The following is a 24,970-nucleotide window of genomic DNA, read 5'->3' on the forward strand; positions in this document are numbered from 1 at the left end:
CTTAGGAAATGCCTGTTGACTTGACTTGATTATCTTTCCCCTTCTCCAACTTTCTACAACGTTTATCACTGTGAACCACCTTCTACTCCTAGATGCTCTCTGATTTTCTGAGACTTTGTGACACAGTTCTCTAATGCTTCTCCTCCTGCATTGTCTGAGTGGCCAGCTGACTTTCTTGGATTTTTATCCAAGTCATGCTGTAACTTATAACTCTAAGGGTACCCCAAGCTTCTCTGTCTTGGACCTTCTTTTTTCTCTATCTCTCTTTTCTGGTCTTCCTGTTTCTCAATCTCGTTCTCTATCTTTATCTGTTTGTCTTGCAGTCTTTTTCTGTCTCTCTTCTCTTACCAGCTCCCATGAGTTTAATTGACAACTCTATAGGTAGTGCAGTAGATAGAACTCTGGACCTGGAGTTAGGAAGGGCTGGGTTCAAATCCAGCCTCAGACCTCACTAGGTGTGTAATGCTGGGCAAATCACTTAGCTCTGTTTGCCTCAGTTTCCTTATATGTAAAATGGGCTAGTGAAGGAAATCACAAACCAACCTAATATCTTCACCAAGAAAACTGCAAAGGGGTCACAAAGAGTCAGACACAAACAAAATGATGGAACAACAGAAAAAAATATAACTATCTCTCAGATCTCTATATTTAGTCCTCTTGACTCTTTTGTACTCTAGTCATATGCCACCAATTGCCTATTTCAGATTGGATGTCCCTTAGACATCTCCAAATCAATATAATAGAACCTATCTTACCCCAAATCTCACTCCTCTTCCAAACTTCTAGAAGAAGTATTACTGTATTTCTATCAAAGGCACCACTATCCTTCCAGCCACCCAGGTGTGCATCACTGATCCATCCTCAACTTTTCATTTTTTCAAGATACAATCTGTTGCCAAATGTTTTTCCTACTTTACAACACCTCTTGTGTCCCCTTCTGTCTATTAACCCCATTACCACCCTAATTAAGACTTCCGTCGCCTCTCTTTTAGACTACTAAAGTGGTCTTACAATTGATCTCCCTTCCTGAGTGTCTCTATTCCAATCGTTCCTCCCCACAACTTTCAAGATGATTTTCCTGAAGCACAGGTCATGTTATTCCTCCTACTCAATAAACTCCAATGGCTCCCTAATACTTCTAGGCTCAATTATAAGCTTCTGTAGCAGCAAGTACTCCAGCATCCCCAGGGTGGCTGCCAACACAGGTTCTTAGATCTGTTTTTCTAAAGGAAAGCAACTCAAAATGGGTTAACAATCTTGCTTTAATCAATCAAACATATCATTTACCTAGTTCAGGGGAAAATGTCAGCACCCCGAACTTCAGAATACAGAGGTTACAAGCAGACATTACAAGAATACAGAGAAACAAACAGATCAAGCAGACAGACCTCTAACTGTCTTGACCATTACATCCATACCTAGTCAGTTACCAGAGAGGGAAGCATCAACATCTGGGTTTTCAAAGCCTGGGAGGCTCTCAACGGCTGCCCAGTCTCATCTTGTCAAATCCCACAATGAGCCCTAAAGCAAAGCCTCACATCAGGGATTATATAGCCTTCTCCTGGGTCAGAGAATGTAACAACCCTCTTGACCCCACTGCCCAACCACAGAGCACCAAGGTGTGGGCATTCCTGAAAAACAAGCCTCTTGCCACAGGTTCCAGGTGCACTTAAGCCTATCAAAAGGGCCTAGGGGCAGGGAAGATCTTATATTCCCATTACAGCTTCTATTAATCATATCTGAGCTACTTCACAGCCTGGTCCCAGTTTAAGTAAGTGACCGCTGCACTTTGCCAAATAGGCTTTTTTTTCCTGTTCCTTATACACAAGATCCATGCCTTTGCCCTGATTCTGCTCCCATGCTTAGAAATCCCTCCTCACCTTCACCTCACAGGACTCCTGCTTTTCTTCAGGACCCAGCTTGAGCTGGGCTCAAGTTTTTGCTTGAGCCTAACCTTGATCTCACTAGCTGCTAGTGTATGCTACCCCCAAATATCTTATATGCAATTGACATCTATCTAATATACAAATACACATGTACATGTTTTCTACCCTGGTGAAATTGTTAGCTGCTTACAGTTAAGCATTGTGTCACTTTTGTCCTTGTATCTCCAGCACCTAGGACAATATCTAATGTGTAGTAGACAATTAATAAATTCTTGTTGATTGATTAATTGATCCTGGATTAGTCATTTAATCATTCTGCGTCTCAAGTTCCTCTTCTGCAAAATGGGGACAATGATCTTGAACTACCTACCTCACAAAGCTGTGTGGAAAATGCTTTGTGAAACCTTTAGAATTATGTTATTGTTTTTGCTATCGGTTAGGAACTGGTGATCCACAGTGTTTCAGAGTATTCAAGGACAAAGAAAACAGAAAGAAGCTAGCACTTACTGATCTTAGATTAACAGGGATGGGGAACCTGTGGCATTGAGGTCACATGTGGCGTTCTGGGTCCTTGGGTGTGGCCTTTTGACTGAGTCCAAGTTTTACAGAACAAATCCTTTTATTAAGGGAATTTGTTCTGTGAAGTTTAGATTCAGTCAAAGGGCCTCATTTGAGGACCTAGAGGGCCACATGTGACTTCAAGGCCATAGATTCCCCACCCCTATCCTGGAAAGAGCTATTTTTGAATGATTGCATGGTTAATTATTAGCCAGATTGTTTCCTGATTGTGATCATTCCATAAGATAACATTGCATGTCATTTTCAATAAAATTTCATTAAAGAACATTGAAATCACCACATATGTAGATTGCACCCCAGCTTACTGGAAATCATTCTGATGGATTTACCTTAAAGATATATTTTTTTTAAAACTCAGCAACTCACAAAACCATCACTAGTATCACAAACATTTCTTGGGACATACAGTACTTTTATGTCCTGCCACACATACACTAATAAATACTTGGCATTTCTCTACTATATAACATGCTGAAGTCTGCTGTGTGCTTTCTCTCATTTAAGCCTCAATAACCCCCTGTGATGAAGATATAAGCAGTGGTATAAGCTCCCATTTTTTCAGATGAGAAACATCCTCAAAGAGGTCATGTGACTTACCAAAGTAGCATATCTCTTAAGGGTCCAAGATGGGTTATGAACAGGTACTCCTGATGACATCTATGGCACGCTATTATTCCACAGTGCCTCCCATGGCTATGCTTTCCCTCCAACAGTAGAATAGGAGAATCTGAAATATACCCATTGCTATTAGATTTTTCACTCAGTATGCAAGCTTTGATGAAAACCACCATTAGGGGGCAAGAGAAGAGAGACTGAAGCTCTTATGTGTCTTTGAGGCCCATTCTTCATTTATCCTAGATCCTGAAGTCATACTGCCTTAACTGTCTTCATGTATGCTTTGGAATTGCTTTGCTAAAATAACTGCAATATGTATCTCTTAATAGCCTGAATACATACGAATGAATGCAAGCACACATCCATCTATGAATAGACTTTGCCCACTCAACAAACCAAACCCTGTCCATCAGCATTCATTCATCAGGTTTTATAGTGATTTAAATATTGATGGGGGTCCTAAGCAAGCTTCTTAGTTCTTGAGAAGGCAGAGCCCCAAGTCTATAAATGTGGCTGACAGAGTTCTATCAGAAGAGTCTGGCAAGTGAAAAGAGCTTTATTCATTCTGCCTGCAAGGGCTATGTAAACAAAAACAAAACCTTCTTTCAAGAGAGAACAGGCAGAACTGGCAAAGAAACAAAAGTGTAATGGAGAAGATTTCTAGGCCACCCAGCTGCCTAATTACTGGCAGCATCTCTGGATTTTTACAGCGTGCCTCTCATAACATAGCCCCTTGAAAAACAAAATACAGTATTATAGCAAAAAAACAAAAACAACAAAAAAATTCCAAAAACAAAGCAACCTCAAATCCTCTAAATAGAATTATTCTGGAAAGGATTTTATGTCCTGAAAAACAAAGGAAAGGAATAATTACTATTGTAGTTTCCTCCTCTACTAGAGTGTTTTGAGAAACATGTTCCTTGTGTTAAGTAATATATCCTTTATACAAAAACTTATTAAAATGTAATTTAACAACATGAAAGCTTTGAGCATCCATTTTCATTTTACAGCTTATTCATGAGGACAGCAGTGACATTATTCATAGTTCCATGGAAAAAAAAATTAAACTGGGACCCCATATAGTCCAGCACTTAAGATGCCTGAACTGTACTGCTGCAGAATTATTTAGCAATTCCCCAAAGTGTTCTCGGCAATTTCTTATAAGTGATTCCTTAACAATATTATTAAAACTGGAGGGGAGGTAAATGTGTTCTGCCTGGGTCCCAAAGGAAGTTTGTGTGCAAAGACTAAGCTTCATTCACTATGTGTAACTCAGCCACAGCTAATATGTGTTAGCATGGTTTCTTCCCAAGTTCTAGGGCTAGGCACTTTCTGCATATAGATCTGTCCCTTTATTCCTCTTTTTTTTTCCTTCATATTTAAGCATATGAAGCAATCACACTCAATTACTCAAATGTACTAGAAATGGTCCCACAGATTTGAGATTTCCCTCCAATGATGTGAATTGCACCCCTTCAAACCCTGTCCATCCTCTGTAATTCTTGATTATGTTTTCCCAAAAGGTCACAGCAAGGGGGTGCTCCAAACATACTGGAAACCTTGCTCAATTTCTTCTAACATTTCAAGGGAACCAGTGAAGTGCTGTTGCTGTCTAATCATCACATGACCTCCCCATCTTCTCTTCCTAGGATACATTTTCTCGATGGCATCTTTCCTCCTGCCCTTCGTCAGACTTTCTCATTGGTTATATGGTACATTCCTTCCATCATGCACCTTTCCATCACCCTCTATGTGACATGCACTTTTAGTTCTTTGAAGACAGTGGCATTCTACATCGTTCTGTCACATAGCAACACTGATATCAGGTTTATATTAAACAGATCATCTTCTGCTTTAATGGAAATGTTGTGGTCACTAAAAGAGCTTAGCAATTTACTTCTTGGATGACTCCTCATGGCATGGAGGAGATCCCAGGTTCTCAAAGGCTATGCTAATAGAGCACACACTCTGACAGTTTCTTCTTTTTTTTTATTGCTTTTTGAAGGGCAATTGGGGTTAAGTTACTTGCTGTAATGGGAATGTAAATTTTAAAGATCTTCCCTGCCCCTAGGCTAAAGTACACCTGGAACCTGGGGTGGGAGGCTTGTTTTTCAGTAGATACTTCTTGATTGGCCAGTGAGTCAATAAGCTTGTTACATTCTCTGAGCAAGGAGAAGGCTATATAAGCCCTGATGTGTAGCCTTGTTTTGGGGCTCACTTTGAGAAGTGTTCTGTGATTTGAACTGGATTCTGGGAAGCCGTTGTCCAGAGCCCCCTGGCTTTGAAAAACCCAGATGTTGAAACCCAGATGTTGATTTGGTATGGATGTAATGGTTGGACAGTTTGGAAATCTGTCTACTTGATCTGTTTCTGTCTTGATAATTCTGCCTGTATACTTTGAAGTTCAGGGTGCTGAGCTTTTTCCCCTGAACTAGGTAAACGATACATGTTTGACTGATTAAAGTAAGCTTGTTAACCCATTTTGAGTTGCTTTCCTTTATCAAAGCAGATCCAAGAACCTGTGGTGGCAGCAAACCCTGAGGACGCTTGGGGTGCTTGCTGCTACAAAATGGCGTCACGAACAGGATCTGCAGAGTAAAAGGAAAGTATGGGGACTGGGATAATTGTTTGTTTCCCAGTTGTGGTAGCTGTGACTCTGTGGAGCCATGGACCAGGAGAGAAGAATGGCCTGCATGCAGACTTTGCTGAACTGAGAGCAGGAATGGTGAGCTGCTGTAATGGGAATGCAAACTTGGAAGATCTTCCCTGCCCCTAGGCTAAAGTGCATCTGAAGCCTGGGGTGGGAGGCTTGTTTTTCAGTAGATACTTCTTGATTGGCCAGTGAGTCAATAAGGTTGTTACATTCTCTGAGCCAGGAGAAGGCTATACAAGCCCTGATGTGTAGCTTTGTTTTGGGGCTCACTTTGAGAAGTGTTCTGTGATTTGATCTGTATTCTGGGAAGCCGTTGTCCAGGGCCCCCCCGGCTTTGAAAAACCCAGATGTTGATTTGTTATGGATGTAATGGTTGGATAGTTTGGAAATCTGTCTACTTGATCTGTTTCTGTCTTGATAATTCTGCCTGTATACTTTGAAGTTCGGGGTACTGGCCTTTTTCCCCTGAACAAGGTAAACGATATATGTCTGACTGATTAAAGTAAGCTTGTTAACCCATTTTGAGTTGCTTTCCTTTATCAAAGCAGATCCAAGAACCTGTATGGGCGGCCACCCTGAGCACGCTTGGGGTGCTTGCTGCTACAGCTGCCTGCATCAGGACCTGGGCAGAAGCCAGGAGCGGCTGCCACCTGCAGGAGGAGAAGGAACCCAGGAGTTTGGAATTCAGCCACAGGAAAAGATAAGAACTGAGCAGCAAAGCAGGGGCACTGAGTGTGTTTCCTGGCTGCATCCCCCAGTTTGGGACCCAGGGGAAGGATGGACTTGTGACTATGGTGGGTGGGATGAAGTGCCTTGGACCCCCAAGGACCCCACCTTGTTGGTTTTGTTGCCCAGCCCCCTCTCTGTACTTCGAAGCAGGGGCTGGAGCTGTGTGAGGGGAAGGACACCCCCTCCCCCCAAGAGAACTTTATTTGGACTCTTGTTTTGAATTGAAGTGGTAATGCAATGTACTTTGTGTTTGTTTAAGGCCCAGTGGCCACTTTGGTAACTTCAGTTATGTATCTTGAAAATGTGACCTAAGAGATGCTTAGTGCTAATTCAAAAGTAAATTGTCTATGCTATGGGCATGAAAGATTTTGGGGCCTAATATAATGGGAATGTAAATTTGAAGATCTTCCCTGCCCCTAGGCTAAAGTGCACCTGGAGCCTGGGGTGGGAGGCTTGTTTTTCAGTAGATACTTTTTGATTGGCCAGTGGGTCAATAAGGTTGTTACATTCTCTGAGCCAGGAGAAGGCTATATAAGCCCTGATGTGAGGCTTTGTTTTGGGACTCACTTTGAGAAGTGTTCTGTGATTTGATCTGAATTATGGGAAGCCGTTGTCCAGAGTCCCCGGCTTTGAAACCCAGATGTTGATTGGGTATGGATGTAATGGTTGGACAGTTTGGAAATCTGTGTACTTGACCTGTTTCTCTGACTTGATAATTCTGTGTATGCTGAAGTTCGGGGTGCTGACCTTTTTCCCCTGAATGAGGTAAATGATATATGTTTGACTAATTAAAGTAAGCTTGTTAACCCATTTTGAGTTGCTTTCCTTTAACAAAGCAGATCTAAGAAACTGTGTTGGCAGCAAACCCTGAGGAGGCTTGGGGTGCTTGCTGCTACGCTTGCTCAAGGTCACATGGCTAGTTTTTGTGTTAAGTGTCTGAGGCTGGATCCAAACCCAGGTCCTCCTGACTCCAGGGCTGGTGCTCTATTCACTGTGCCACCTAGCCGCCCCTGCTCTGACAGTTTCTACCAGATTTTTTTTTTGTCTTTTGTTTCAAAGAAGACCAATGTCATCACAGGTTATATCCTGACTTGCATGTAAATTGGATTTAAGTGAGGCAGACCTGCACAAAGTTGTTAGCCTCACTGTTTTCCAGAGTCATTGAAGTCCTGTGGCAGGACAAAGTCAAAATGACTGGTGATGGCCCAGGATTCAGTGAATTCCTTGCCATCTTTGATGTCTAACCAAGCTATAAGCATTCCACAGAACCTGCTTCATTTGCCCTCATAGTTGTTGGAACACATTGTTCTCATCTGTGTATTCTGCTGGGGGTGGTGGTGGTGGGGTGTTGTTGGGGGGATGGTGGGGGTGTGGTAGGGGGTGGCGGTATTCACATGCTTGGAGGAGACAGTCCCCTGACTCACCAATGGGTTGGAGGCCTGTTGGTTACCCTCATGTAGCAGCAAGCACCCCAGCGTCCCCAGGGTTTGCTGCCACCACAGGTTCTTGGATCTGCTTTGTTAAAGGAAAGTAACTCAAAATGGGTTAACAAGCTTACTTTAATCAGTCAAACATATATCGTTTACCTCGTTCAGGGGAAAAAGGTCAGCACCCCGAACTTCAAAGTATACAGGCAGAATTATCAAGACAGAAACAGATCAAGTAGACAGATTTCCAAACTGTCCAACCATTACATCCATAGCAAATCAACATCTGGGTTTCAAAGCCGGGGGGTTCTGGACAACGGTTTCCCATAGTTTCATCTGATCAAATCACAGAACACTTCTCAAAGTGAGCCCCAAAACAAAGCTACACATCAGGGCTTGTATAGCCTTCTCCTTGCTCAGAGAATGTAACAACCTTATTGACTCACTGGCCAATCAAGAAGTATCTACTGAAAAACAAGCCTCCCACCCCAGGCTCCAGGTGTACTTTAGCCTAGGGGCAGGGAAGATCTTTAAATTTACATTCCCATTACACCTCACCATCTGCTGAAACAGTTTAACTGGGATGTGACCACTGCACATTCTACAGTTTCTTGGAGCCACAAATGAACTGGGTGAAATATAGACACCAAAAGTGGATAAACATCCCTAAAAAGGGCTTGGCAGCCCTCACATTGCAGGTGCTAGTCTTCCCTGGACACTTCTGTACCCCTCTACCAGGCTAGAAAGGCTTGGATTATAGGCCCCCCTGCCCCAAAAGACCAAATCTGATTGCTGAATCCAACCAAACTGACTTTCTAGTGGCACATCACCAATAAATTGGTGGTCACCTCTTGGTAATGAAATGCTTTTGGCCACAGCAACTCCCAAAACTACATATGACTTATATCTATGAAAAATGATGTGAATGTGTATGATGAAATAGAGGAGACGTAAGTAGTGCATGACAGGTCCTTATTAAGTGATTTATAATATATTCACCAGATTCTGCCTATGTGTAAGAATTTTTTTTTGCTGAGATATGAAATTTTATCTGTGTCAGAACTCCTAGTATGGAAATTCCCTCCACTGATTCAGCTTCAGTTAGACCATGGAAAGATGTTAGGCCTTTGAGGTATTTGGTAGCATTCTGCACTGTAGGGGCTAAAGTGAGGAGCTGGAACTGAGATTTCATTAATATAGGGAACTGCTCAGTGATTTAATTCCCTCTACAAATACAGATTATCATCTTTTTGCAATTTATAGTCTTAGAGAATTGCCTATGGCACTGATAGTTTAAATGCTTGCCCAGGGTCTTAGAGCCAGTGTGTGCCAGAGGTGAGATTTAGACCTATGTAATTCTGGTTCAGAGATCAGCTGCCTCTACTCTATACCACAGTGAAAGAGTTAATAATGATAGCTTACATATTTACAGCACTTTAAGGTTTACTTTCCTCACATTAACCCTATGAAGTATGTACCATTTTACAGGGAAAGAAATTGAAACTCAGGTACCTTAGGTCATTTACTCAGGGTGACATAACTAAAAAGTGTCAGAACTGGGTTTGGGAACCACTGCTGATTTTAAGTTCTGCCTTTCTTCAAATCCCTCCCCATAGTAGCTTACCCACTGGAAAATGTGTGGGAATCTTTATACACTGCAGGGCAAGAAGTTTTGAGAAATTTGGAGTTGCTTTCTGAAAAGTAAGACTAGGTATTTAATGCAAATTAAAACAATTCTGAGGTACTACCTCATACCTGTTAGATTGGTTAATAGGACAGAAAAAGGAAAATGACAAATGTTGGAGGGGATATGGGAAAAATTAGACATTAATGCACTCTTTGTAGAGTTGTGAACTGATCCAACTATTCTTTAGAGCAATTTGGAACTAATCCCAAAGAGTTATAAAACCATTCATAAAATTTGACCTAGTAATATCACTACTGTTTTTTACCTCAATTACCTCAAACAGATTTAAAAAAAAAGGGAAAAGGACCTCTATGTACAAATACATTTAGTAGCTCTTTTATGATGGCAAAGAATTGGAAATTGAAGGGATGCCCATCAATTGGGGAATGGCTGAACAAAGTGTGGTATGTGATTATGATGCAATGTTATTGTGTCATAAGAAATGATAAGCAGGATGTTCTCAGAAAAACCTGGAAAGACTTACATGAGATGATGTAAAGTGAAATGTACTGTGTACAAAATAACAGCAATATTGTTAGTTGATCAACTGTGAATGACTTAGTTATTCTCAGCAATACAATGATCCAAGACAACTCTGAAGGGCTTATAATGAAAAATGCTATTATCCATCACCATAAAAACAATTGATGGTATCTGAACACAGATCGAAGTACTTTTTTTTTAACTTTCTTGATTTTTTTGAAGGGGGTATATAACACCAATGTGATATTCACAGCACCCATGGTGATTTTGAATATGTTAGTATAGTTCTGAATCACAAAATGTAACAGACTCTCCACATGGAAGACAGAACCAAAACATTTATTAAAACACCAGACAGTCGAATCCCAACACCAGAAAGCCAAATCCATTATAGCAACCGAGAAATTGGTACACATAACATATGCAGTGAGTACCAACATTCCCAAGCCTTCCCTCTGTCAGGCCTTCAAAACAAAACAGGCTCCCTTAAGCAAAAATATCTCTCTCACTCATGCTAGCTGCTTGGTCTCCATGCTATGTGCTTCCAGCTCTGCTCCTACTCTCCTCTGCTCCTTCCTGCTTCACCCTTTCTGTTCCACCCTTTCAACAAGCTTCTCCCCCTGTGGGCTCCATGTGATTACATCTGGTCTATTAAGGGGCAGGGAAGATCTTCAAATTTCCATTACCATTGGAGGAGGGGGAGGAGTGGTCTATGTTTTCTTTCACAACATGATTGTTATGGAAATGTCTTGCATGACTACACATGTATAATCTATATCAAATTACTTGTATTATCAATGAGGGGGGGTTGGGGAGGGAGAAAGAGAGAATTTGGAACTCAAAATTTTAAAAAGGAATGTTGAAAGTTCTTTTTACATGTAACTGAGAAAAAATAAAAATACTAGAAGAAGAAAAAAGACTAGGTATTTGATTCTTTGAAGACTTTTAGTGAATAATTTAGCCCATGAGACTCAAGCAAATTTCATAGCTCTTTCTCAAATAGTTACTCTGAACTTATTTCCTAGATAGGAGTAGCACTCAAAAAAATGCAAAATTTTTTGAGATTTTGTTGTTAGTATAAAAGAATTACATAGAAAACTGAATGGGTTCATCTTTCCCAAGGTCGGCCCTAGGCAAAATTGTGAAGTAGGTGAAATTCGTTTTCAGGCTTCCGTTCTTTAGATAAGGTATCCTTCCCTTAGGTATCCTTTAATTCCCTTAGGACAGCCATCATGGTGTTTTTCTTCTTCTTCCCTTTGCCCTTACTCTTAACAAAACCTGCATCGCAGATTCCTCACTGACAGTAAGGTAGAAATATAGCTCATGTAAACTCTATTGCATTCTTATGCCCTCTCCCACTCTTACAGATGAGTTGAATTCCCGAAGCTATGCAGCTATAAGCCACACCTTAGGACTCTAGGGGTACTCCCTCATGGCTTAGTGATGATTTTCACAATTCTTTAATGACATTAAGTCGAGCCACCCCCAGTGTGCTTTCCCTCCAAGATTATCAGTTGAGAGTCATTTAATCAGCCACCCTTAAATATCATCTAGAAAGAAAGTATTTAAGTTGCTAACAGTAAAAAACAACTGGTATAAACCATCCTCTAAACATTTTCACACAAGTATATCCAGAGTCCAAAAGAAAGTAGGAGCAAGTTTAAAAAGCATATGTGACAAAGAATTAAGTTGTTGGAAGCCCTTTGCTCCCATTGGTGGGATGCTTAAGAAGTTCACTAAGTATAGTCTATGTGATGAGTCCCTTCTAGGATTGTGAGTCCATTTTGTCCTTGGTTCTCAATGCAAGAGATTTCTGCTAGATCACCCAGAGAGGATGCTTGAATACTGATAAAAAGATGGGAAGTCCAACATCTTCTGGACCATCTCCCTCTGATCACATGGGAGAAAGAGACCTCAAATAATGTCTAAGCTGAAGTGTCTCCTTTCTACTCCCAGGCAGTTCTTTCTTGGGGGTTCAAGTAGAATCCCATGATCTGAGGCCTGGAAAAGTCCTATATTCCAGATAACTGGATGGATTTTTGTAGGAGCTAGAGGGTATAATGAAATCCCACAGCGATGGACTAGACCTTTTGCTTGGTGTCATTGCACTTCATCAAAAGATGTTTAAGGAGATTTTGATTTAAACCTCAGATTAATAGATGGAGACAGTGTTCTCACCTAATTAAGGCTATTTAAGGTATCAAGGCTAATATTGGGTGGAGTGATTGTTATAGCACCCTTACCTAAAGAACTGATAATAGGCTAAATGGTATTCTTTTTCCTGGGATATTTGCATTTGGACCTGTATCAAAGCTTTAGGCTACAGGATTGAAACTGGCAAAGAAATTTTAGGCCCCAAGAAGTATATGGGGAAAATTTATTTTGCCAGTTCACAAGGCCAATCTTGTCTGATCAATCATTTAACTCTCTTGATGTTAGGACTATTATTTGTATACCTTAGATTAAAAAAAAAACATATCATGCCATTCTTTTTTTATTCATACTTTTTTTTACCTTTCCTTACTTACATCTTTTGTAGGTATCTTTGAAAAAATCTAAGTTGCCTAATGAATACTTGATGTATCTACATTAATCTCTAGGCAAATTCCCTTTTTCATCACAAGATTTCTTTCCCTGTGTGTCTTCAGAATTTCATTCTTGAGTGTTTTATATCCCTCTTTCCTGTTTTCACCTTGTAAAATGCTATTGCATTTTACCTGCCCTTTGAAATCTCCCCTCCTCAAATCTAGAGTGCATATATTAGAGACTGTATCTGACTTTCCTTCTCTTTATCATTTTATATTTCCTATAATCTCCACCACACAAAGCACTTCCTCCCTCTTAGTGAGAATCAGAGATTCCCTTTCTGGTTTCCTGCACTTCCTGAAAGATGACATTATCATTAAAGCAAATTTAGACGTTATTAGCTTCTATGATTTTATCAAATAGACAATTTGTAAATATCCTGGAAAGGGGAGGAGGGAAGGAGGCAAGGCAATTTAACTGAGGGAACAGGAAGTTAGCCACCTCTCACATTCTGTGTTTGCCTAAAGGAAATAGACCAAAACAAGGATGCTCAGAACTTTGGGGCTTATGTATCAAGACTAACCTTTAGGGGTGGCTAGGTGGCACAGTGAATAGAGCACTAGCCCTGAAATCAGGAGGACCTGAGTTCAAATCCAGCCTTAGAAACTTAACACTTACTAGCCCTGTGACCTTGCGCAAGTCACTTAACCTCAATTTCCCTGCCTTCCCTCCTCCAAACAGCCAAAACAACAACAACAATAGCAAAAAAGACTAGCTTTTATATTGTGGTTGTAGAGCTCATTGCCTTAACAGGATGAGATTCAGAAGAGGTAGATAAGACTATTTCCAAAGACTGGCATAGCTTCGAGTCTTCTTACCTTCTTTTGCATTTACTTTAGGAAAATCTTGTGAATTAGGCCATGTCACCAACTGTGTGAAGTCTTAAGCAAAAATTACCCCCCCCAAAAAAAAAGGCTGTGAAAGAGAAAGAATGATAGAAAGGGATTTATAGGTTTATATTTGGCTTTAGTGACAGAAATCTTGGATTCAAATCCTGATCCTTATACTTTCTACCTAAGAGACATTGGGCAGATCATGTAATGTTTCTGGACTTAGTGTTTTCCTCTATAAAATGAGGGGGTTGAACTGCATGATGTCTGAGGTCCCTTGTAGCTTTGATTCTATAAATATATTAATATGGTCTGGAAGCACTATGACAGTATTTTTATTAGCCAAGTGAATAACATCATCTGTATTAATTCATGTTGTGTTTCATGGAGGAAGGCGTATACTTGAAATCAAGAAAATCTGGGCTCAAATCTCACCTATGACACTAATGATGCAACCATCACCTTCACTGAACCTCTCTAAGCCTCAGTTTCCTCATATGTTAAATGGAGGAAATGATATGCATAAGACCTACCTAACAGACCTTCTGAGAGGTTCAAAGGACATAAAGCATTTTATAAACATTGGAGTACTTTATGAGGGTTAGTTATGATGGCATCATGTTGTTTTGTTTTTGTTTAGTCATTTTCAGTAGTGTCCAGATCTTTGTGGCCCCTTTTGAAGTTTTGTTGGCAAAAGTATTGGAGGAGGGGCAGCCAGGTAGCACAGTGAGTAAGAGCACTGGCCCCAGTGTCGGGATGACCTGGGATCGAATCCAGGCTCAGACACTTAGCACCCACCCAGAAACACCTGCCTGTGTAACCTTGAGCAAGTTACTTAACCCCAATTGCTTAAAAAAAGTATTAGAGGGGTTTGTCATTACCTTTATAAAGATGATATTTCCCTAATGATGATAAAAAGGACACACACATAAATAAGTACAACCACTCCTCTTCCTCCTCACAAAAAATCTGTCAAGTTTAATTGCTTCCTCTTCCTGGCTACCCTCTTATACCATAAAATAGGTGTCATATAAAGCAAACAACAACCATAACAGTTACCATCCATTCTTTAGATTAGGAATCTCTACCTGAATTAATTTTTAAATCAAATACAATTTACTTGGAAGCCCTACAAGCTTAGGTGCTTTTCTGACTGATGTGACCTAATTCAATTCCTCTTTACTTGGCAATCATTGTTAGTTTAACATTCTGATTGTAAAATGCAAACAGTTTCTATGTCTTGAGCTTGAATCTGCACAAATGTCTTCGGTACACTAGCCACTTAACTAAGGTTTTACATTGATTTTTGTCAGTGCTCAAGAACCCATTGATTGAGGTAAAGCTAATTGTCCACTCAAATAAATGGACCTGAAATCAGATAACATTCAGTCTTTAACCAGGAAAGTCTAGTCTGGGACTTTTCAATGGGTAAATGGGAAAAGCTGCCTAATTTCCATTACACAACCTAATTCTCATTAGGCTTGTCCTGATTTATTCCAGCTTAGCTGCTGTGCATGTAGTCAGGGCTGATTTTTACAGTTGTTTTAGAAGGTGGTGGTGTGTAGTATGTTTATTTTTATGGCAAAAAAAAAAGTTGACATCAATATCAGCTGACTGGTTGAACAATTTTTCCCCCAGTAAAACTGTGTTGCTGGTTTCAAGAGTCATCACTCTTACAATATAATTTTTTATTGTTTATTTATTTTTATTTATTTATTTAATGAGCCATTGTTGGACACTGGCTTAACTTTTTGTCCAGTCTCCTTATCTATCAAATAAAGAAGGTAGCTTATCTCTCAGGAAAACATGACCTATAAAGAAGGCTAGGTTTAGAGTCAGGATCTGGGTTTCAATTATGGATTTTCAATCATTAATTGTTCTTGGCCTCAGTTTTCTCATTTGTCAGATGAGAGGGTTGGTCCATAATCTAAGCTCTAGATAATGAAGAAGTCAGTACTAGCTCTAACATGTAGCACCTGTGTGTAGGGTGAATTATTACTCAAAAATTCACAGATATGAGTTCATCATTAGTCATACGTCAGAAAGAATATTTTGATAATCCTCTAAATGAAGGAATGGAGATAATTCCCTTGTTATATATAGCTGGTCTAAAACAGTCTACATGTGAGTCCCTTCAGACTTTTAGCAGCAGTGACAATATGCACCATTGCCATTGGGAAGAATATTAATGGAAAGAAGAAACTCAGAACCATTGCTAGGCATTTAGCATCACAAAATCCCAGGGAAGGAAGGACATTCACAGATCATCAATTCCAACCTATGCCTGAATAGGAAGTCTATCTACAACACACTCAACGAGCAGTTATTCAGCCCCCACTTAAAAATTTTCAATGATAAGGAGTCCACCTGCAGCAAGTAGAAGTCCAAAGGAACTTTGCATACCGTGTTTCCCCGATTATTTTTTTGGGACAGAAAAACACCAGAGGGCTTATTTTTAGGGGAGGGCTTATTTTAATGAACATTGACAGCAATTTTAATAAACAGGTAAATGTGAACAAAAAAATGTACCTTTATTCAATAAGCAAATCACTGGGGAAGAACAGGATGACGCGCTCACTGCTGCAGCTCTGATTGGATGCAGCTCGGAGCACGGCGTGCGTTTCACCGGGGGGGGGGGGGGGGGGACAGTGCATATATATAGAGGGTACCGTAATATAGCGTGTAGCGCAGGGGATCACCTTCACTACAGTAGCAATCTCAATAGGGCTTATTTTCGGGGGAGGGCTTATTTTAGAGGAATCTTACATAGTAAGGGGAGGGCTTATTTTTGGGATAGGTCTTATTATTGGGGAAACATGTAGTCCAAGCCTAATTCATTGTAATGGCAAGCACAGAAGTAGTTCACATCTTGTCTAAGCTATTGAATTAACACTTTGTTTCAGTTCAAGTTTCTTTTGAGCCTTGTATCACGTCTGTTAAGAAACAGAATGTGTGAACCCCACAACTTGTGAACTCTAGAACTCATGAACTCTTGCAAAAGGAAGGGGAGGAGCCCAGGCTAGAGACAGCAGAACTGAGAAGAGGACCTTTGTGGTAGCAGAGTGAAGAAGGAGAAAACTTGTGGTATCCCTGCACTCTCTTTGTCTGATCTGTCTATGTTGATATTTGTTTGTGATACTTTGTACAGAAGCCCTGGGACCTTACTGGAAGCCCTGAAAGAGGATTTTCTGTCTGTATGTTTACAGAAGTCCAGGAGGAGGGTTTTGGAGGTCCTTGGACTTTACTGATGATTTGTGCTGACCTCTTGGACCTTGTTTGTGTGTCTGAGTTGACTTCTATGTTGATGATTTGTGTTGAGTTCCCAGACCTTGTTGGTGAGTCTGAGTTGATTTCACAGGCAGATAGTGAGTTAATGATGGTGCTGACAATGTGTATAAATATTGTTGTGGCTCTGTCAAGCTTTATCTTCCCAGAAACAGGAACTGTGAAGGACTTGAGGTGGACTGGACATTGTGAACTTCAATATAGAATGAGAACTGGACAAAGAACTGGACAAGGAGCTTGGCAAGGAACTGGGAGCTGCCTGCCTTTGAACCCAGGTTACAATTGTAGCTGGGACAATGGAAAAAGAACCATGGAAGCTGAGAGCTAGCCTTGAGTTAAGCTGAAAGAAGACTTTACTTGGATATTTTGTACTGACTGAGGAGATTGTGATTTACTGTGACCTAGAGGTGGAGAACTTTGACTTTTGTACTTTGTGATTGAATTAAGGATTTTGTGATTTACTAAATGATTGTACTTTGTTGAAAACTATGTGACCACTTTGGTGAAAAGTATGTGGCCATTTGAGTGATAAGTTGTTGAGTTGTGACATGGTGAATGCTGTATTTTGATTTTCTATAATAGGTTGTAGCATTCTAAATTCTGTACCTTGATTTTCTATGAATGTTTTGTTCTGATTTTGTTATTGAATAGTTTGCTATACTATGTAATCAGAACCTTGAAAGCTCTTCATAGCAGCAATCCTCTGGAAAGCTGTCCATTCGTGGCTTTACATGCATCAGCCTAAATCTCAAAGAGTTTGGTGAGTTCTAGATTACCCTGAGGAACAATGGGAGCTTTGTTCCATGGACCCACTCATTGGGTTCATTTGAATTGACCAAACCTGTAGGACAATTAAGAATCTCGTATTTTTCATTCCCTTACATAAATCAATACACTTTTGTTACATTTTGGTATAAGAAACACATCACAGCAAAAGTAATGTATATTAACTGTCTCTCTTGTGTAGTATAGATTTACTTTCTCAGAGTTTGGAGGGTGAGGGGCTGGGTGGGGGAGGAGCTGATACTATTAATTCCAATAGGAAAGGAGTAGGAATAGGGATAGGGATAGGGATGGAGGATTTCCTTGATATAAGAAATTCTCTGATGAAAAAACTCCTTTTACTAATGTAGGCCATCACCTCTCCTATAACTTAAAGTCTCACTGACCTAGTACACTGAGAGGTTGAAAGATTTTAGCTGAGGTTTTTCTGTTTCCAGAGCTAGCTTTCTATCCACTATGCCATAGCTGACCCTCTATTAATTATACTACCAAATTTAAAACAAAACTTTTGTGGAAGAGGTGGGGTGATAGATTTGTAATTTCAAAACTGTAGGGAGTTCCCTTCTGTGGAAACTCACAGCACTAATACAAATTTACAGTTCCTGTAACAGAGTCTTAAAGAGTTGCATTCAGGCCTTGAGATGTCCAATGACTTACTCTGGGTCACATAATCTAGTGTATATCTGAAGTGTTCCTTGCAAGGAGGTCTTTTTGACTCCAGGGACATCCCTTTATCTATCATACCATTCTATCTGGCCAAACAATGAGAATGATGATGATAAAGTTTTATTTTCACAAACAAATACCATTTAAAATAAATTCTAAGACAGAAAAATGTGTCTGTGGACACAGATACACTTTAAGGGGGACTTGCTCACATTTACGCTTTAGAAATTAAACTTCTAGGGTTTCAGTGGGGACTGGGGTGAGGCTTGAAATTTTACATCATGATGCCAGTCATTTTTCTTAAGAAGTTATTCTTTATATTAAAAATAGCATTATGTTTCTATAATGTGGTGGTTACCATGGTAACTTTGTGGCAGAAAAGGAGACCAGCACAGTGTATATTAACATGTAAATTATAAACACCTTTATGGGCAAATGCTGCCCTATACCTCTTATCACTCACTCCCTCTAGCTTTGGAAAAGAAAATGTCCCTTAATAAATAGATATGTATTTTTTTAAGAGTCATATTAATACATATTCAAAACATTCTTCTCCAGTGACTGCTCCTCTCCCTAGAGTTAAGATACCCAGTGGTGCCTAAGTGAAAGGTGACATTTTAACTGACAGGGAAAGGAGACTGGCAATCTAGCATCATTTACCAAGAAAGTGTGTGGAAAGCCAGACCAGCTCTTGTAGACACCACTAACAAGGAAAAGGTGATTTATGGGTTAGGTCAGGGTTATCTTTGTGAATGGGAAGCAAATGTGGAAACAATTTCTTATGGACTCCATGGCAGCTACTCTGTTATCTCCAATCCCAGATTTGATTGTTTCCAGCCCATGCATGTAAACTGATTTTGTGGTAGATGGTTCTTTCTTAGGATAGATATGGGAGGATACTTGAGGTTCCTGCTGTTTTAAATAGCTTGCAGAACACCTTTTCAAGTCATATACAACAGGGCGGTGACCCTCTGACCTCAAGGAAGTACTCATTGTACCCCCTTCTTATCCACCAAATGCTGCAGGCAGATTGATTTCAGACCCCAGAGAGAGGCTCCAGTGCTGGAATGATGCTGGCTGGAAATCAGGCATTCTCTCTCTCTCTCTTTCACTTTCTCTCTCTCTCTCTCTCTCTCCCTCCTCTCCCCCTGCTCCTCTCCCCTCTCCCTCACTCCTCTCTCTATCCCCCCTGTCTCTTGAATCCAGGGGGATTTTTACTGCTAAACAGTAAATCATTTGGTTCACTTGTTTTAATTATACTAGGTGACTGGGATATTTTTTATTTTATTGAACATACTGGCTTTGCTGTAGCCTACTTTTTTTTTTAAAGGCTATAAAATTCAACTTAAACATTAGGTCATTTCTCATTTAAAAGGGTTGAAATTTTCTGCATTTTTTAAAGTTTAATTTCAAATTGGTCAAGCTTAAAGATGAATTTCATTCATAAGAGTTCCTCTTTAAGAAGCCATCACTCACAACTATGAAAATGTTCAACAATAAATTACTATCTTATCCTTAAGAGAAATTGAGCTCTATTCTCTCCAGAGCTGAAACCATACCGAGAATAAATTAGGTTGGGGGAAAGCCATCCTTGTACCGGACACTAGGGGATTATTTCATTGTGCCCTTCCTTTTCAAAGATGTCATTATCCACTGCCAACTAGATAGTTGTTAGGTCTAAGTGTGTGTAATGTAGTCAAAAGAATACTGAACTGGAATTTAGGAGACCTGGGGTAAATTCTGACTTTGCCTTTTACTAGGCAGGTGACCTTGGAAAAATCTCTTTACCTCCTTGAGTCGGCTTCCTTACCTGTAAATTGGGAGAACGGGTGGGGGAGACTTTGGTTTAAATTGCCTTTAGGAATGCAGTGAGTTGACTGTATTTAGTTTAGTTTTGATAGCCTAAGCCCTGTATGCATCTATTAGCTCGGTTCCAAAGTCATCTTGTACTGTTCCAACTGTTTTTTTGCTTAAGTGTTTCCCCATTGCAGGAATGTCCTGAACCCAAAGAAGGTCACAGAATCACAAATTTTAGCATTGGAAGAAACCTGAGCAGTAATCTAGTCCAACCAAAGTAAAAAAAAATGTTTGTTTGTATGCTTTTTTTGTTACACTGTATCAAATGTAATGCCATCTAGACTCTGGAAACCTTTAAAGAGAGAGAGCTTACCAATTCCTGGAAGAGTCCATTCTATTTTTGGATAATTTTCGTTATTAGAAAGCTTTTTCTGACACCAATTCTAAATTTTCCTCTGAAGCTGCCACTCCTACTCATAGTACTTCCCACAAGACCACATAGGTTGAGTCTTCAAAACCTGTGATTTCACTGGTATAGGGAATTTCTAATGAGGAAACTCCCTTTGCTAATGAAAATTGACAGATCAGCTGTTACTGTAACAGTCTTAGAGAGTTATCTGTGATCACAGAGAGGTGTTGTCTAGGATCGCATGGTCAGTATGTTAGAAATGAGCCTTGAAGTTGAATCTTTCTGAAACCAGGTTTTCATGCTATCTTGCAGAGGTTCAAACCAATCCATCTTCCACATAACATTCAAATATTTGATACCATATATCCTTTAATTTTTCTCTTCTCCAGGTTAAATGTGCCTAATTCCTTCAAAGAGATCCTCATATAGCAACGACTAAATGATCTTCACCATTCTCTTTCCTTCCCTTTGGATAGTTTCCAAGTTATTAAATATCTTTTCTAAACTATGAGATCCTAAGTTGAACCCAATTATCCCAATGTTGACATTTTTGGAAGTTTTGGCCCTCTTAGATTATATTAGCTTGTTTTGGATGCCATAGCACTATAATTGATTCATATTGAACTTCTAATCTGGGACTGAAAGGATGAGATATTTGTCAAACTTCTGCCTAACCACACTTCCCATGCCTTACCCTTATGAAGCCTAGTTTTTTTTTTTGTAAACCAAATGTATATCTTTACATTTATCACAGTAAAGATGATGTCTACTTTCAGTGTCATACAAGGACCCTGCTAGATGACTCTAAATGCAAATGCTATGCCCTCTCTCCCATGTGTAGTTCCAAATCTGATGCAATAGATTGATCACTCAGAGCTTGAGGGGTCAGATAAATAATTTTTTTAAATACAAATATGTCCAAAAACTCCCAGAAAAAGCAGCCCACAATGTGGTTAAAATAAATCCACAGGAAAGTAAAAAGAGGAAAAAGCCATTGGCAAGGAGTTGACCAGGAAATTCCTTGGGGATATAGGAGCCCCCCACTAATTTCCTAAATGCTTTGCCCATATGATTCAAAAAATGGAGAACTAGACATTTTCTTTAGACTCTGTTAACTTAAAAAAAGTGTCAGAGGTATAAAAACTAAAATTATCTCTACAGACCAAGAAACCAGGAGTCCAACAAGCCTTTTGAATTAATAGTTGAAAATGTTAAGCCCTAGTCCTCATCAGAAACCTGCTACAAGGTACCTCCATGATCCATGAGGGCACAGAAAGGTACACAAACAATCCCACAGTTCAACAGATGAAAATGTTTTTTTTTTCTTTTCTAAAAAACAAAACAAAATAAAAAACAACCAAAAAAAAACCCCACATCCCTATCTGGCAAAATATTCAATTTCCCTTCCTATAATGGGGAAAATTTCAACTGTATAATCTACTCCATGGGTTTCATGCCACAGTAGAGATAGCTTATATGAAATCCATTCTGGAGTCTTTATTGGCAAACTTTAAGATGAAACACTCAATTGGAAAATCAGTCACAGCTACTGCCTTGAGAAAAAGGTAGTTTGCCTTAGGCAGCATTATAGTTCCAAGATGTTGAAAAAGCCATATCTGTATTATGAATAGGACTTTGTTTCATACCTCTCATATTCTAGTTGACACCACCTTTCCAGGTGTCATATATATAATGCTCATATAGTCCAAACCATGTATCCAAGGGTAAAGAAATGAACTCTCCCCAATTCATCCCAAATTTTAAGCATGTATAATAACTATGCCTTAAAAACTGGGCCAGGTCATATATGAGGAAGAAATGGGCTTGCATATTATTGAATATAAAGTCATTCGTTGGAATTAATAAATGAAATAAACATAATAACAAATGAAATAGACCCATTAAGTGTTAGTGCTTTTAATAAGTAATGTATAGTCAATGAAAAATACCTAGGTTCAAATACTGAATATGCCACTTATAGCAATTTGATCCCAAATAGATCATAACCTCTATGGGTTCTCAATTTCTTAATATGTAAAATGAGGGATTTGGGTGTGTTAATTTCTTTTTTTTTTTTGGAGGGGGGAGGGCAGGGGTTTAGTGACTTGCCCAAGGTCACACAGCTAGTAAGTGTTAAGTGTCTGAGGTGGGCTTTGAACTCAGGTCCTCCTGACTCCAGGGCCAGTGCTCTTTTCACTGCTCTACCTAGCCCCCTGGGTCTGTTGATTTCTAAGGTCCCTTCTCATTCTAAATTGATTATTCTAACTCATCCTGTTCAGAGATCTCTGTAATTTTCTTTACTGCCTTTCATTGGCCACCAATCCTCTATGTGTGCCAGGTAGTCTCATCAGTCATATTGGTTGCTAGAAGTATAGTTTTCTCAGACTAAAGGAGAGGCTGAAGTATCATAGGAGATAGAAGCTGCTAGAGGAACTTTGGGATCTGGGAGATCTTTGAAGAGGAGGTGCTTGGTGTAGACTCACAATAAAGAAGAAAGCTGATTGCAAGTGGAGAAAGTTACTATGAAGTACTGACTATGATTGTGTATAATTGGATTCTTACCTGGCTCACTGATCTGCTGAAGGAGTGAACAACCTGGACAGAACATACTACCGTGTTTCCCCGATAATAAGACCTATCCCGAAAATAAGCCCTCCCCTTACTGTGTAAGATTCCTCTAAAATAAGCCCTCCCCCGAAAATAAGCCCTACTGAGATTGCTACTGTAGTGAAGGTGATCCCCTGCGCTACACGCTACATTACGGTACCCTCTGTATGCACCGTCCCCCCCTCCCGGGTGAAACGCACACCTCTCTCTGAGTTGCATCCAATCAGAGTTGCAGCAGTGAGCGCGTCATCCTGTTCTTCCCCAGTGATTTGCTTGCTGGCGCCATTGAGAGCAGTGCCTCGGAGGAGAGCTGAGGCAGGACAACATAAAAACCTGGTATGTAAGCGGGAGTGAGGGGGCATGTTGGAGGATAAAAAGGGCATGATGGAGGATAAAAGAAGAACTCAGGGGGCATGATGGAGTGAAAAGAAGGACTGATGGTCATAATTTTATTATTCTGTCTGTTTTGACCCCCAGACATGAGTACAAAAAGGAAGAGCTACTGTATACTGTTGAGTATAAGAAAGCAATTGTAGAGGAGTCACATGGCAAGAATCTTGCAGTTTTCTGTAAAGAAAAACTTTTGGATCTTCGAATGGTCAGAAAATGGAGAGCAGATTATAATAACCTCAATCAACAGGTGGATGAGGGAAAAGGGAAAAAGCACAGGTCTGGATCAGGTCGGCAGCCCTTATATCCTGACTTGGAGATCCTCATTGGTGAATGGATTGCTGACAGGAGAGCAAAGGCCTTGGTTGTGCGCAGGGCTGATATTCAAGCATTTGCTCTTTCAATGGCACCAGAGTTTGAAATGGTCTTAGAAGGATTCAAAGCATCACAACACTGGTTGGACGGTTTCCTTCAACGGTATGAACTGTCCCTAAGAAGATCAACAACACTGTTTAAGCTGGAAGATGCTGAAGTTATTAAACGTGCACTTGCATTCTAGTCCTTTATTGATAGGATCTACATTTCCAAGTACCAAACCTGCAATATGATTGCTATGAATGAAACTGCAGTGTTTATGGGACAAGGATCTCAAACAACAATTCATCACAGGGGTGCAACGTCAATCTACATTCCCACCACTAGCTACCGTTATGAAAGTGCATGGGTCACCTGTGTTTTGGCAATTCGTTTGGATGGAAAGAAAGCCACATCTCTAATCATCAGTAAGGGCAAGAAAGATAAGATTGAACATGTATCTGGCATTTACGTTCTTGAAACCGAAAAAGCCTGGTGTACACAAGCTGTTATAAGAAAGTGGGTTGATTTAATGCTGCCACTTGTTATGCGAGGTAACCAAAGAGGTCTGATAGTCTGGGATTCAGCCAGCACTCACCGCGCTAAAGAAATGAAGAACTTCCTTGCAGAGAGAAGAATAGATCAAGTAATGATTCCTGCAGGAATGACTGCCTATCTCCAGACCCTTGATATTGCAATAAACAAGCCATTCAAGGACCATTTGTGCATGGAAGTCAATGACTACATTGAAAATAGAATGGAAAGAAACCAGTGTGGAAACTTTGTGAAGCCCTGTCTGCAAGAAGTTGTGACTTGGGTGAAGAAGTGATGGGATAAAATTACTGACAGCTGTGTCACCAAGGCACTACGAGCAGGTTACCTGGACAAGACATATTCATTTAAAGAGAGCTATATTGCTGGACATGACAGATTGGGTCCACTTCTTCTGAAGGAAATGGAGGCGCAAGACATCCAGGACGGAATTCAGGGTATGGACACTTATGACGATGTTGTTGAAGATGATGACATGATCATTATTGAATAAAGGTACATTTTTTTGTTCACATTTACCTGTTTATTAAAATTGCTGTCAATGTTCATTAAAATAAGCCCTCCCCTGAAAATAAGCCCTCTGGTGTTTTTCTGTCCAAAAAAATTTTAATAAGACAGTGTCTTATTATCGGGGAAACACGGTAAGTACTTC

This window comes from Petaurus breviceps, unplaced genomic scaffold (genome assembly GCF_028583685.1).
Source record: "Petaurus breviceps papuanus isolate PSGF00001 unplaced genomic scaffold, PetGlider_PUasm1.0 179, whole genome shotgun sequence".
NCBI lineage: Eukaryota > Metazoa > Chordata > Mammalia > Diprotodontia > Petauridae > Petaurus > Petaurus breviceps.